We start from the raw sequence: 12,938 nt of genomic DNA, 5'->3' as shown, positions 1-12,938 counted from the left end.
GGGAATGCAAAGAACAGGTCAATTTGAAATAAGTCTTGAATTTTACTCTGTGCTATTCTCAGCCTGCTGATATTTTGAGTATTGGAGCTACTTAAACACTTGTGACTTCCAATGCTACATTCGTGCAATGGGAGAGGTGGTAGAAAATCATTGTGTCTGGATAGTCTTTGTGATTCGTATTACCATAATAATAAGAATGAGAGTTTTCATCCTGACTACAAAAATACAAGTTTGTGAGTACTTAAAAAGTCTGTTTTAAAGATGTGTTAAGCACGTGCTTGTTTTCTGGACTAATAGCTGTATTTCGAAGAGAAAGAGTTTCGCATTGCCCAATTTTTGAGTCTGACATTGGTGACTCTGCTAATTGTAATAGAGCTGTGGAACTGTTTCATTCCAGATGGAACTTTAATCTGGCTTCTGATTGAGCTGAGTGTCCTTGTAGAGTCTCTTAGCATCTGCTTTGGAAATGTATATAACATTATTCAAAATTTGTACCAAATTAAACCACCCTAAGGCTATAATTCAATTTTTCTTTATTGAGAAATGTATTGTCAACAACTTTATGCCATAGAGTAAAATCTGATCTAGATCTATTATTTTTTGGCTATTAACTGGTCATTTAGATTGCTGTGATTGAATTTCCAGGTTCTTCAAGTTTACCTTATCAATTGTAAGCTTACACAAAGGAATCAACAAATAAGGCAAATGTGGTCTCCTGTTGTTTTTTTTTGTTTATGGGGTTTTTTTCGCTAAAAGTAGATGAGCTTCAATTGATGCTTTCTAGCATAAATTATTGGATTATATTTTTATTTATCAAAAGGTAATATTTTAGTAATTCTGGATAAATTCTGTGGATAAAGTTTGAGATACCTGTTTTGGTATTTGGATTGTAAAATCAAAAAGAATGCATGAAATGTATTGAAATGCACCATATCACATCAATTGAATTCTGTATCTTACTTTAGTTTGTCTTGTATCTGTAACAGTTAGTGATTGTGGCTTTTCTTATTTCTCAATTTTCTGAAGTCTGCTGTATTTAATTATACATAGTTATAGTTTTTATTGTAAAATCTTCTTGAGCTCAGTATAGCTGCTGTTTTGAATGCCAGTTCTGTTACTAAAGATGGTCAGATTCGGGAAGCAAATTGATGCAATTTTTTGGTTAAGACATGATTTGTGAAATAGTCCCTAACTGGTTTTGAGGAGTGTCTAACGAAGTTATGAAGTGTTAGGTAGCTGTGTATGTTGATGGTAATGTTCAGTAGATACTCTTCTTATTTCAGTTTTGGGCATGAACAAAATTTAAAACCACAGAATCATGAACTGAAATTGTGATAAGCCGACTACCACTGTTACTGAATTTTATTTATTCACTTTTTCCTTCTTTCATTGCTGAGTGGAAGAGCTGTATACACTTAGCCAAGTTCAGTCGTAAATAGGTAGAGCAATGTGTCAAGTCCCTTTATAATCTACTTTTCCTATTACAACTATGCTACACAACAGAAACCAGTGTAGACTTTCCAATGTACAAGTGCCATTCTCTCCACTTCCAGCAGACTGGCTTGCCCAGCTTTTTGGGGAATGGGTGTCACCCATGGTCTACCATCAGGAGTGGAATCTGCGCCCTAGTTCACTGGCATCATCCCCACTCCAGCTTCATGCAGTGTTAGATGTCCCCATCCTCCTCTATTAAGTTCCTGTGTAAGTCTCTATGCACTTATTTGGATTTGTGATGAAGAAAAAACAAGTTATATATTTTATATTCCAGATGCTTCTGGTATTTGATTTAAAAGCAATTAAATTGCTATGAGAACAGAATTTCAACCCCACAAAATGGGTTAGCCATTCAACTGGTGTAAAAGGAAATCTCCACATCCCTAACATATCTTCCTTTGGACATATTAGCTGCCCTGCTCTATCTTTCTTCGTGGTCCATCTTTTATGCTTGAAGAAGTTTAGACAGGTTTGTGTTGCCAAGCTCTTTGTCAGTGAACAGAAGAGGTTGCACAGAAGTTACTTAGTGGCAGAAGCCTGAGAAGGCAGGTACCGGGCCAGAATGGGATATCTATCTGCTGTCAGACTGCCTTAAATCAGCATTAAACTGTCATGCATTTATTAGAGTGTACAGAAATGGCAAAATTTTTGTGGTTTCTTTCCTTACGCTTCAAGCATCCTCATTTATGTGTTACAAGAGACAATAGTTATGAAGTGAGAGTACACACGAGATAGAGACACAGTTGCCAAATCAATCTCTCTGGTATCTTAATGCCGTCAGCTTGTACTGAAGTCTGAAAATATATGACCAAATCACTCATTAATTTCTTGAGAGTGGTTGAAGAGTAAATACCATCATTCAGACTGTCTTTTCCAGCATGGTGTTGGAAAGATCCCAAAACTAGCACAATATCAAGGAAATGGGTATCTAAGAATGCACTAATAATATTCTTCCACCATCTTTCTTCTAATATTTTATATTTCAGTACCTCTTGGGAATTTGCTTTTTCAAGTTTTTTTAATATCAAAAACAAGTGATAAAAAAACCCAAAAAAACCACCCCTCTTTCATGTACTTAACCAGATTTTTCCATACATGATGCTTACAAAATCCCATAATTGCTTTTTGACTCGACTGTTCACTTGGTGAGTTTCAAACCTCTGTTACTTTTTTATGTGCAGAAAATTGTTGTAATCTGGGAAATTTTACTTTTCAGGCATATATCAGTTTTGAAAGGAATAAGTACAAATTAGGTCTTGCTTTTAGTCACAAATAAAAAGGCAATATTCTAAGGTTTTTTTAAAGCACCCAATGACAATTTTCAGTCTCCATGGAACAAGAATTTTATGATGGTTCTTTTCATTTATTCTCATCTTATGACATGAAATTAAAGAATAAAGCATGGAGAAAACGGACCATAAAAAACATGGTTTGTGGGAACATGACCTACTTTCACAAAGTCACTATTTCCCTCTTCTTTCTCTTATATGAGCATTTTTTTTGTAGGTCGCACATACTGTCAAATACCTAGTATGATCCGCAGATTAGTGGTGTTGCCATTCAGCTGGTCAGCTGCAGAGATGAAGCTATTTTAACATCTGTGTGATGGTTGTACTAAGAGGAGTTGCAGATTGATGTACAGTGTATTTACATTGTAGTTTGACAATCATTAAATTACTATTTGCTGTAGTTAAAATTATTTATAAAATGTGAAAAAGTAATACGCTGTTCCTTGTGAGTTTTTAGCCATTGGTTTTTAGTAAGTTTAATTTATCCTCACTAAAATGAAATTAAATTACATTAATAAGTATCTCGGATGAATGTAAATGTGCTTCAATTAAATTGGTAAAATCCAAAAGAAAAGGGGATAAAGTGAAAATATTTAATTCATAGATATCTGTATTTTGGTTTGACCTATGTTTGTTGAAGGCAGATATGTTTGTCATTCTGATGAAGATGCATTTCTTCTTACCTTGCTGTTGACAGAATCTCACCTACTTTTCCCATTTATTATGATAATAGTCTACCAGATGTCATATGTCACAGCCTAGTGAAGTTGTCTCTGCCTATTACCACTTACACATAATGTGCATTCTAGGTTTTCTTTCCTTAATTTAGAAAATTTTATATGCTCTTTGACATCCCCTGTTTTATTAGTAGAAGAATAGAGGCAAGCTATTTAAAATACTTGAAAGCAAGTTTAGAAAGAGTAGGCATTTTTATTCCCATTTTAAATAACATTATGTTAAAAGTCTGCCTTTGTATGGATGGATAACCTGAATCTCATACAAATGGTCATACATTGTAAAACTCCAGTAAGTTATGCTGTGCAACTTTTTTGAAAACTTCCTGTTTCAGTGGGCAGATGCATAAGTCCAAAGAAGAAAGGCTGAAAACACAAATTACTGTATGTTAAGGATACATCTAGTGATAAGAGCAACAGAAATCACTTTAGCTAAAACATAAAACTGGACAATAGTCTTTCTCAAAAGAGATATGATCTACAGGACAGGATAATCTCTTACATGTATATACAGATAGGAGAGGAGTCCAAAAAAGTTTTAACACAGATGCAGCAATCTGCCTTTTGGTTGAAGGTGTAGCATTGTACATCCCTGTGAATTAACACCGTATGGAATTCACACCACGCTTGTGATGGTGGGAACCTCATGGTGCAGAAGAAGTGGAGCTACCTGTGAAAGCACAGCCAGACTGGGGAACTAGCACTTTTCAGTTGTACTGGGAAATTTTACTTCCATACAAAGCTTTGTGCTGAAAAGATTCCTATCTTGAAAAATGTGTATTCTCTACAAGTTTGAGCTGTGTTAATTTTGCATTATGTATCAGCAAAGATCATGCTGACTTTTCATTCTTACGGTTTTGTTGTATGTTTGGGTGCTTTTTTTCCTGTTAAAAAAAGGTAAAAGTGCCCCCTAGATTTATGGATTTTTGTGCATGCATGCTAGAACTTACAGGATTCCATTTAAGATACTCTTTTTTCTTTCAAAATTGATATTCAGAAGTTTAAAGGCTTTTTTTTTTTTTGTCCAGAGCAACAAAAACATGCAACAATCAGCAATTTAATGTAGTTTGTTTTCTTACATTTCAGTGCGGAATTGTTGATACATAAGGGCAACTGTTGCACGAACATGCTTTGTTCTTCCACAATAATATTTTAGATGAAAGAATGAGTTCTTCTCTGTACATTCCTGAAGGGATCATTGCAGTCCTTAAAGCTGCATTATATAATGTAATATAGATGAATATGACAAAAGTCAACATAGGAAACTTTCGCTTGAGGTAGAAGAAATCAATATAAGACCTGACATTTTTCTTTTATATTTGCAATATCTGTGCAACCAGAATTGACCGAGGCTCAGAATATTTGTAATTAGACCATCCTGAAAAAAAAAAAACTGAAATAAAAAGTGGGTCACTGTCTGAAACCCATATTGTTCTCCTGAAATTTCTTTCAAAGTGAGTTCTAATTTCTCATTCATAAAAACCCAGTACTTAGGTTTATATGCCTTTTGAAGACTGGAATTTTTCAAGTGACTGTATTTTAATTTTAAAATTAAAGCAAAGGAATATGTTAAATTGTAAAGATTAATTTTCTATAAAAGTCAAACAAAACTGAAACTGTGTAGGTTCAATAGGAATCCCTCTTTTATTGAAATTATTATCTGTCAGATGTCCATCTTTGTAAAATATAAAGTGGAACAAAAAAAAAAAAAGAGGGGAGAAATTTGTATAAAATAACTGATTTCTTGGATTGTTTTCCTCCTCTCTCCTTAAACAAAATGTAGATAGCAAATCCCAGTCCTGCTGCAGTCCTGTTACACTGAGCAAAAGGCAGACTTGATGCATAGAAAAAAAAAAATTGTTCAGTCTTATGTTGAGAACATTTTTCTAAGTGAGCAAAGCCTATATTTAGAAAATATTTCTACCTTTCTATAGCAAAGACATCTGAAGTATTTATACCAATTTTAATAATGGGGCATCAAAAAAGGATATCTTTAGGCTAATGGAACAAATATGGACTAGTTGATGAGCTGTCTGCACTTCAGAATTCAACACTTAGACATGATTGGAGAATGTATGCATTTTCTTCAATCTGGAAGCAGTAGCAAGTTTAATAAAGCTGAAATGACCATCAGTTTTCTCTCTTTACAGTCCATAATGCCAATTAGGCAAATAAATTTCTTACAAAGGCCTAGATCTCAAATAAAAGAAGCAGTTTTTACAGCATTTAGAAATAATTCTACTGTAAGTTTTGGTTTAAACTTGTGGTGTAGGCTTGTGGACTCTGATCTGTCTTCCAGAGCTTTTTATTTTCTTGTAGTGTTAATATGACAACATAATTTTATTTGGTCAAATTTATTTTGTGGTATGATTCTTGGTCAATTTTTTATCTAGATGTGTTTTACATAAATACCAGTAATACAGTTGTTGATGTTTTCCAGCATGCACAGCACTTCATTTGCTAATATCTGAATTAGCAGAATATACTTTTTAAAGTAGAATCAATAATTTCATATAAAATGAGCCATTTTTAATTGTTCAATCCTACTTCTTTATTAAGAATGGCTTAATTGTTTCATACTTGATCACTTTGTCTACAGATTACCACTTTGTGTGTTTGTAGTTTGCTACTTGTTGCTCAGCAATAGCATCTCTAAATCCAAGGAAGAAACAAGTATACAGATTTATTTTTATTCTTGCATTTTGTTTGCATTTCACTCATTTGTTTTCATTTTATTGGGCCAAATAGGCCAAAGAGAAAACTATGACTTTGTATGCAAAGAGATGAGGTTAGTTTGATTATGAATTAATAAAATTTTAAAAATCAGAATTTAAGTGTTATTAAAGATGGAATTTTAAAAAGTACTGTCATTGACACTCATTCAAAAAAACATATTTAATGTATTGTCAAAACACATAATTTCCTTTAAATAATCCCCAGTCTCTGAGCACTTTTTACTGAGAACAAGTATAATCTGTGTAATCCTCCTGATTTTAGCTGAAGTCATTCCTTTGCCTTATCAAAGTTGGCTCGGCTGCAGGGAGGTGGAGGTGTGCTTCTGTGCAGTGGTGGTTTTCTCCTGAGCAGAACTCCAGCATTACCAGTTCCTGACAGCTGCAAGCCAGCCTCTGGGCATCTTGCTAAATTTTCAAATGTAATTATACTGTAGACTTCCTTTAACAAATTCTGTGTTCCCCGCTATAATTATAACAGCTCTTGCCTCTAGCCTGTTCCTTATCTTACAACCCACCTCCATATCTCCCACTGCTGGCTATCCAGTGTTATTCAGTAGAGGTGATGGATCTAGAAAAGCAGAGTTTATTCTCTCTGGTGTCTTTCATCCATACAGAAGATCTGTTTCTTCTGGTCCATCATACTCAAATGACATGTCCTTTAAAGCTGAAGATTGTTCTCTCATTCACAGAAGAGGTGTTGATTAGCATGCCACTTTGATTTCTCAAATAATTTTTGATTGTTATTACAGGACAAGGGTTAAGGAATTATCATTAAATTGAGAGCTATCCATGAAGTGGCTGAAGAAGCCAGGACAAAGAAAGGAGGTCTTCTAAAAAACCTTTGTTTTCATGCTGTGCAGTTCAGGATGTAATTTCTTTCTAGTATTTGTGTGTTAGGTTTTCATGTGTTCATCCTCCTTTTAAGAACACACATGTAATGCAGCAATAAAAAAAATCAGTGATGCTTCTTTGACATGAAATGCTATGTAATTTTAGCCAGAGAATGATGAAACAGGAAAAGTCACCCACAGATATTCTCAATCTAATAGTGGCTCATGACAAGGACATTTAAAAATAACCATGCAGAGTAATAATCTCCTGCCCACCTGTCTGTTAGCAAGGAAGGTGATGGGTTTGCTTGTGGAAATCTGAAGGTAAGAGATAAATAAGAGAAAACTTATGCTGTTGAAGATGTGCAGAGACATTTCTCCTTTTTCTTCAGTTTCTTACGGTAGTTGGCTGTGTTAGATGGACTGGCATTGAAGAACTGTATTGCCTGGAAGGTGACAGATATCACTTTTCAATCTGTCCTGCATCAGGATCAATTGCATTGATCAAACCTTTTCTGAGAAGCTTCAGTTTGTGTCATACCCCAGCACTCCTTGAAGTCACACTCCCATTGACTTTCCATAGTTTGCCTACATCTTCCTAAGAACTATGATATCCAAAAGTGTATAAAGTACAGAAAGAGATGGAAAAAAGTAATTTTCAGTTGTTAAATGCAGGTGCTGCCACATGTGCTACCACTTGTGCACACACCCAACCACGTGCACTTTGTGTGCTTGTCAGTGTATTTCGGTGAGATTTTTAAAAGATCCAACAAAATTTTCTCTTTTTATTTGTATTCTTCTTTATTCATTGATGCCCTGTGTAATTGTTTACTGCTGGTCCATTGTCTGTTCATATCTATGATATGCCTCTTCTAAATGTAGAACTTTTGATTTGTATTTATTGATTTCTGATTATACCTTCCATTTTTCAAAAGCATTTGGAAATCTTTCCTTTGGGGTGCTGCTAGTTTCTACCAACATTCTATTATCTGCTGATTTTGAAAATACTTACTTGGAGTCACTAGGATTGTTATGAAAATACCAGATAGAAACAGATGAAACAAATGTCTCTTGAGTAACATTTGCAATATATGTGTATGGTTTGAGAGAGCTGTTAAAAATAATTTTTTTTAGAACAATTGCTCTCTGATTTCAATAGTTTTTGTGTCTAGCTTATGATTATGTCTGGACAGTATTTTATGTGTCAGCAACAATACAGAACATGCTTAAAATGTCTCTAATCTGGTTTGTATCACATCTACTGATACCCCCCCCCCATGAACCTGGTTAGCAGTGAAGTCATTCAGATGAGTTTGAAGGGTTCAATAAATTTTTTTCTCTATCTTCTTTTATCTTCTTGAAATTTGTTTGTGCAATATTGGGTTCTAGAATCTTTTCGGGTTTCACTGGTAGACTGTAACTTGAAGGTGGGACTTTGGCCCCCTGAGGGGAGACTGGAGAGGGCTTGTTCTAAGTTTGGTTGATTGTTTTTTTTTTTCTTTTCTAATTCTTTTGATTTCCTTTATTCTGATCTTTTAGAAATAATGAGACAACAGATGTTATGTATTTCTCCGTAATTTCAGCAAAACTTTTCAGGTTCGTGTTTTGTTTTGGTTTTGTATTTTTGTTTTTTTTTTTTTTAATTCCTTTTGTTACTTTATTTCCTCTACTTGTTTGTAGTAGTGGCATGTGTGTCTTGTATCACTGTAGGTCTCATTGATCACTGGTACAGGACATGGATGAAAATGTTTTTTCCAGTGAGACAAGCTGACACGATGTGTAGAAGAAATTTTCTTTGTTTTTGCATGTTTTGTAACTTCAGAAAGGCACACTTAGGCTCATAGCAGTAAGATTTCAAAGGTTACCATAAGAATATTGTGTTCCTTTGTCACAGCTTATATACTAGGTGGAATGGCAATAAACAGGTCAGTTCCAAAAGGAAATGAGATCCAAAATTTTGCTTCTCTGAAATGTAAGATTAGAGGTGATTACATAGTAAAATCATCATTGTAGCCTTTTGAACTGCAGGCCATTAAAATGGGTCAGGTAGGACATGGGAGTCTTTGTCCTGGGCTGTTATATCAAAATATACAATTACCTTTAATTTCTTACAAAAGGAAATCCTTTTATCCTGGATGACTTTGACTTTGGTATTGGGTAGGATGGCCTATGAGTGGCCTTTTCTTGGTGTTTAATAAATTTGTGTGTGACCACTTACTCTTCGTGTATATTGCAAGATGGAGAATTTCACCCTGATATAAAGCTACAAAATTAGGAGCAGTGAAAACAGGGTGGAATTTTTTTCAGGTCTGTCATATAAGCTGAGCCCTCTTGCCCATCAGCAGACAATGAGAACAGAATAATTGTTTATACCAATTGATACTGTCTCTTTAAAATTCAAAAAAAGTGTTTTATCTTTTACCTTTCAGTTTGCTTTATAGGTCACTTAATTTTTGTTACTTTCCTTTATTATGAGCTAAGAACAGAATGTTGCTGAATATGCTAAAATAGATGTATATTTTTTAAGGTTGGCATTTAAGCAGACAAAGAATCATGCTTAATGCCGTTGTGATAATAAATAGTACTGTAATTGATTGTTGATAGAAACCCTTAAAATATGTTTTTATGGTTGAAATGTACTTTGGATAAACAGTGTTCAGTTTGCCTATTAAAATAATTCACTATATACCATGGTTTCTTTGAGTATTAAGGAAGTAGGACTTCTCCAACAACAGTAATTGGTTGACACTGCTTGACCTTAATGCAAAGCTACAGTATTTAATGAACAAACGGAGGGAATAAAGTTTTGATAAATAAGGCAATTTTCGTGAAACCTTTAGAAATATGCTTGAAGTCTTTTAGTGTTAGATTGACGGTTTCTCCTTTTGTGAAAAGAATAAGTGAATAATTTAAGGCTATATTTCATGTTTTCAGATCTTCATTCTGTCATATAAATAATAGACTGTGAAATGCAGCAGCTCTTGCATTCACAGATTTAATAGACCTGTACAAGTGAGTATCTTTCTTGGCTTCTGGCACCTTAGAATGCTCTTTTGTGTGTATGTATACCTGAGAAGCAATGCAAAAGTGGGACTCTGTTCAGTTACCAAATTCCATACTTTAAACATGCCACATATTCTGTTTTTAAATGAATTGTTCTTCTTAAAATACTTTCATTGCATCTTGATGTCAGTGTTAGTATTTTTGGGTTTTAATTCTGTATTATGATGGACAGATGTCAAAAAAGCAGCACCGGGCTATTTGAAATTAAAGTCTAATTTAAAATTTTTTTACTTAATGAGAGACTGTGTGAAAAGAATTCAGATTTGAATCCCTCAACATAAATCTTTGAAATACCATTGGATCTTGATGAGAAATTAATCAAATGTATTTCCTAAAAAGTGAAATATCAAGATAATTTGTTTACTACATGCATTCTTAGTTCTGTAATTTTTTTTTTTAATGGAGACAGTATTGAGGGAGGAAGAACAGACAATAGTAAAATCAGACTCGTTTCTTTTCTTTGTTCCCATCCCCTTTTCCTCCTCCTGCCCTTTGGTTTAATGTGTTTTGAAAAAAGAGTGAGGTAAGGCTTACTGAGAACAAGTGGCAAAGCATTGGGAAGTTTTCATGTTCTCAGTCTTCCAAGCAGAACGTAGTTGTGTGACTAGTGGACCATGGGAAGCAGAAATGCTTCTTTGAAAGGTATGTACTATTGTACCTGTTTTGTTACCTTGAAAAAATAGCTTCCCCAAACATTTCCATTTAGAAGTTTAAGGCAGATCATCTGTGTTTGCTTCCTGATACCTACTCCTTTAAACATTGGAGTAATTCTAGTTGTTAGGAACCTTCTACTAGCATATGATACTGATTTTCTCCATCATATGTGGGGATGGAGGCATTTGTACAAGTAAGGGAATACCTTTATTTCCTTACTTTATTAATATATTTAAGACTTTATTCATATATTCATATATTAAAACTGTGTTAATATATTGAAGACTGTTTTCTGTAAATGATGTTCAAGACATCTGACAGATGGTCTGCATTTGTGATGGTATTGATTTATGCAGTCCTCATGTAGGTTCCAGAAACGTCTAGTAGATATCCTTCAAAATGAGCTGTCTACAGGAGGATGCCATCACTTTTCCTATAATACAGGCAGATTCTGTTTGTACTTACTAATAGCTCATGTCAAAAAGTTACTTTTTCTTACTTTTCAAGAAAAATAATCTTTATATCTTTTGTCATGGTAATAAAAATCTTAATGTAATATTCTATTCTGTTTTGTAAGTTACTCTGGTTACTTATTAATGTCTTCATCTTTTTTCATTTTCTGAGATGATTTTCTTCATATTCACAGTAAGTCCATCTTTTGATTTCAGCTAGGCCATATGCTCCAATGGAGATCATACTTTTCCCATTCTCCCTAGTCTGTCTGACTTGTTTGCAACTCCAAAAACATCAGTGCGGGCATAGAGACCATTTTGCAGTCTAACTTGTTGAAAAAACTGTCAAAACGGTATGAATCACACAAAAATCTTTGTGCTGAACTGGTGTGAAATACTTTGTCATCACTTCTGTTTTCAGAACTTACACAGAGTAATATTTTCTATTTATTTTGCTACATGAACATTATTTAAGCCATTGGCTTGGGATGTTTCTGTTGCTTCAGTAAGAATTTACAGGATTAGTGTCTTAAATATATTGATTTTATGAAACCAACCAGTCAACTTGGGTCCACCTGTGACGGAGTCAGCTTGTGATACTCGAGCAGTGCATTTGTTATTATTCATTTTTGCTTCAGTACAAGACTGTGGTCTCACTGTAGTAAGTCCCCTGCAAGTATACACATACAGAGTTTGGGTGGAAATGCAGAAAGGAGGGTATAAAAAGCAAATGAAGGCAACGGGAAGGCAGAACAGCAAAGGATGCTTTGCTACTGGCTAAATGGACACATTTGCTAATGCTGATGATTTATTTTAGATTCTGAAATGGTTACAGTTCTTTATTTAGTCACTGTGGCTTTTTTTGTTTAATTTGTTAACACCTATAGAAATTAGAAAGAACAGTAGTTATGACAAATGGACTATGTAATTTGAAAATTGTATTTTGTCACATGTTTTAGTCACAAAACCTAGTTGAAATCAATTGTCCAAACATTCACTTAACATATTAATAAGTAATACAGGAATACTCTAAGCCCTCTTGAATTAGATATATTACATCTTGTTACAAAATTTAATGCCAGACTTAATAACTCAAAGTATGCTCTAGAATAAAAATACATTTATGTGCTAGTATGTGGTAATTAGAATGCTAATCCAAATTACAAAAAAAAACCCCTAAACACACTATTCCGTTGGAACTGTTTTATGTACTCAAGAGCAGACAATTACCTTTAATTTACTTTCTTACGAAAGAAATCCCAATTTATTTTTTTACAAGTCAGTATGCTTTTTGTGGTCTATTTCTAAATATCACAACACTGTAATAATACAGTCTCAGATTACACTGTAATCTGACAACATTGGTCAGATTTCAGGAGCTATTTGAGTATTTACCTGCAAAATCAGTGTCATTTAGGACTTATATAAAAATGTGTCTAGATGGTTGTTTTCTCACATTTCCTGTTGAAAACACTATAGAAACAGTAAAGTACCACCTTTTCAAAAAGGGAAGATGGTGTTTCCGATTCAACACTATTAGCTTTGCATATTTGCAACAGGAAGAATTATTTTAAGATATAATTTTATCCTGCCATGAGTAGACTTAAGTCATGTCATAGTTGCTGAAAAATTCTGCATAAATGTATTTTGAAAAGGGTTTGTTTGAATTTTTTTTGGTGATTTCTGT

At 34.0% G+C, this 12,938-nt stretch overlaps 1 protein-coding gene across 5 annotated transcripts in view; it reads left to right on the top strand.

Annotated features, from left to right (window-relative positions):
• TBC1D5 (TBC1 domain family member 5) overlaps positions 1–12,938 on the top strand; it is a 318,071-nt gene that overhangs the window by 57,220 nt on the left and 247,913 nt on the right. The window contains exon 1 of one of the 5 annotated variants that reach the window (XM_041411474.1): positions 8,656–8,678. The exons of the other annotated variants lie outside the window; for them this stretch is intronic. The gene's annotated coding sequence lies outside the window, so the exon portion shown is untranslated. Of the gene's footprint in view, positions 1–8,655; positions 8,679–12,938 lie in introns of those variants that run through there. 5 annotated transcript variants of the gene reach the window in all.

The sequence above is a fragment of the Onychostruthus taczanowskii genome, unplaced genomic scaffold, assembly GCF_017590055.1.
Source record: "Onychostruthus taczanowskii isolate IOZ18803 unplaced genomic scaffold, ASM1759005v1 scaffold36, whole genome shotgun sequence".
Lineage (NCBI taxonomy): Eukaryota > Metazoa > Chordata > Aves > Passeriformes > Passeridae > Onychostruthus > Onychostruthus taczanowskii.
Note: the sequence above shows the minus strand (reverse complement) of the source record. Positions and strands in the feature narration are given on the sequence as shown.